At 41.4% G+C, this 3,296-nt stretch overlaps 1 pseudogene; it reads right to left on the reverse strand.

The window, feature by feature from the left end:
* The window catches only part of LOC104994822, a 20,214-nt pseudogene extending 18,849 nt beyond the window's left edge, over positions 1-1,365 (reverse strand).
* Between the last annotated feature and the right edge of the window lie 1,931 nt (positions 1,366-3,296).

Raw genomic sequence — 3,296 nt, forward strand, 5'->3', positions numbered from 1 at the left:
GACCTGCATACAGATTTCTCAAGACGCAGGTCAGGTGGTCTGGTATTCCCATCTCTTTTAGAATTTTCCACAGTTTATTGTGATCCACACAGTCAAAGGCTTTGGCATAGTCAATAAAGCAGAAATAGATGTTTTTTCTGGAACTCTCTTGCTTTTTCAATGATCCAGCAGATGTTGGCAATTTGATCTCTGGTTCCTCTGCCTTTTCTAAAGCCAGGTTGAACATGTGGAAGTCCATGGTTCATGTATTGAAGCCTGGCTTGGAGAATTTTGAGCATTACTTTACCAGAGTATGCTGCTGCTGCTGCTGCTGCTAAGTCGCTTCAGTCGTGTCCGACTCTGAGCGACCCCAGAGATGGCAGCCCACCAGGCTTCCCCGTCCCTGGGATTCTCAAGGCAAGAACACTGGAGTTGGGTTGCCATTTCCTTCTCCAATGCATGAAAGTGAAAAGTGAAAGTGAAGTCGCTCAGTCGTGTCCGTCTCTAGCGACCCCATGGACTGCAGCCCACCAGGCTCCTCTGTCCATGGGATTTTCCAGGCAAAAGTACTGGAGTGGGGTGCCATTGCCTTCTCCGACCAGAGTATGAGATGAATGCAATTATGCGGTAGTTTGAGCATTCTTCGGCATTTCCTTTCTTTGGGATTGGAATGCAAACTGACCTTTCCAGTCCTGTGGCCACTGCTGAGTTTTCCAAATTTGCTGGCATATTGAGTGCAGCACTTTCACAGCATCATCTTTCAGGATTTGAAATAGCTCAACTGGAATTCCATCACCTCCACTAGCTTTTTTCATAGTGATGTTTCCTAAGGCCCACTTGATTTCACATTTCAGGATGTCTGGCTCCAGGTGAGTGATCACATCATTGTGATTATCTTGCTTATGAAGATCTTTTTCGTACAGTTCTTCTGTGTATTTTTGCTACCTCTTCTTAATATCTTCTGCTTCTGTTAGGTCCATATTTTCCTTTACTGAGCCCATTGTTGCATGAAATGTTGCCTTTGTATCTCTAAGTTTCTTGAAGAGATCTCTAGTCTTCCCCATTCTATTGTTTTCCTCTATTTCTTTGCACTGATCACTGAGGAGGGCTTTCTTATCTCTCCTTGCTATTGGCTCTGTGACTTGGAGAGACTCACACTCATTTCTGAAACCACTTTCTGTTGCTTGAATGCTGCTGCTAGTGCTGCTAAGTCACTTCAGTCATGTCTGACTCTGTGCAACCCCATAGATGGCAGCCCACCAGGCTCCCCATCCCTCAGATTCTCCAGGCAAGAACGCTGGAGTGGGTTGCCATTTGAATAGATCTCTGGTTTTCATGAAAGTTCATATCCAGGAGTTGGTTAGTGGCTTTTTGAATGTCATACATGTTGGCAATGCTTCTAAGATCCCTAGTATAGTCTTAGCCACCAGGACAGACCCCTCAGGCCCTGGCATTCCTACAGGCCCAGGGTACCCAAATGCTATGCTTTCTCTTTTGTCTAAAGATGTTGACTATAGCACTTGAGATTTTGAAAAAAATTTTAATCAAACTTTTGAAATATATAGCAAAACTGAGTTTTAGAGTAAAATGCCAATATATCCACCACAGAGATTTTTGGATTAACATTAACCCTTGCTTTTTCACGTATTTATTCTTACTTTGATAAATCATGTTTTTATGCATTTTACAGTCAGTTGCAAACAAGTGTATACATTTCAAGTACCCCAGATACTTCAGCATTCTTGCCCTGTTGTTATTGTTCAGTCACTCTGTCATGTCGGACTCTGAGACCCCATGGACTACAGCACACCAGGCTTCCCTGTCCTTCACCATCTCCCAGAGCTTCCTCAAACTCATGTCCATCAAGTTGGTGATGCCATCCAACCATCTCATCCTCTGTTGTCCCCTTCTCCTCCTGCCCTCAATCTTTCCCAGCATCAGGTCTTTTCAAATGAGTCAGCTCTTCACATCAGGTGGCCAAAGTATTGGCGTTTCAGCTTCAGCATCAGTCCTTCCAATGAATATTCAGGACTGATTTCCTTTAGGATGGACTGGTTTGATCTCCTTGCAGTCCAAGGGACTCTCAAGTGTCTTCTCCAGCACCACAGTTCAAAAGCGTCAATTCTTTGGTGCTCAGCTTTATAGCCCAATTCTCACATCCATACATGACTACTGGAAAAACCGTAGCTTTAACTATATGGACTTTTGTTGGCAAAGTAATATCTCTGCTTTTTAATACCCTAAGTTTGTCATGGCTTTTCTTCCAAGGAGCAAGCATCTTTTAATTTCATGGCTGCATTTACCATCTGCAGTGATTCTGGAGCACAAGAAAATTAAGTCTGTCATTGTTTCCTTTGTTTCCCCATCTATTTGCCATGAAGTGATGGGACCGGATACAATGATCTTAGTTTTTTGAATGTCGAGTTTTAAGCCAGCTTTTTCACTCTCCTCTTTCACTTTCATCAGGAGGCTCTTTAGTTCCTCTTTGCTTTCTGCCATATGGATTGTGTCCTCGACATATCTGAAGTTATTGATATTTCTCCCATCAACCTTTATTTCAGCTTGTGCTTCATCCAGCCTGGCATTTCACATGATGTACTAAGCAGGGTGACAATATACAGCTTTGACGTTCTCCTTTCCCGATTTGGAACCAGTCTGTTGTTCCATGTCCGGTTCTAACTTTTGCTTCTTGACCCACATACAGATTTCTCAGGAGGCATGTAAGGTGGACTGGTATTCCCATCGCTTGAAGAATATTCCACAGTTTATTGTGATCCACACAGTCAAAGGCTTTAGTGTACTCAATGAAGCAGAAGTAGGTCTTTTTCTGTAATTCTCTTCCTTTTTCTATGATCCAGTGGATGTTGGCAACTTGATCTCTGGTTCCTCTGCCTTTTCTACATCCAGCTTGAACATCTAGAAGTTCTTGGTTCACCTACTGCTCTTGCCCTAGAGTATTCTTGACCTAGAGTTCAATATTTGTTTTTTTTTCTTTTGATGTAAAATTTACATACAGTCAAACGCACAAGTGTTGCTGAGTTCTAAAATATGCAAATATTTGTATAATCCAAAGCCCTTTATGACAACATCACTATCATCCCAGAAAGATGCTATATGTCCCTTCCTCATCACACATCCTAAAACCATTTCAGGAAGACCATTGTTCAATTTTTTCCCTCATTGATTGATTTATTATTTTATTTTATTTTTTATTTTTTTTCACATTTAAATTTTTTTATTTTTTAAATTATGAAAGTATAATAACACATTTATAGGAGACTTGGAAAATACAGAACAAAGTTACATATAGTTCCATT

Source organism: Bison bison, unplaced genomic scaffold (genome assembly GCF_000754665.1).
Source record: "Bison bison bison isolate TAMUID 2011002044 unplaced genomic scaffold, Bison_UMD1.0 scf7180017864267, whole genome shotgun sequence".
Taxonomy (NCBI): Eukaryota; Metazoa; Chordata; class Mammalia; order Artiodactyla; family Bovidae; genus Bison; species Bison bison.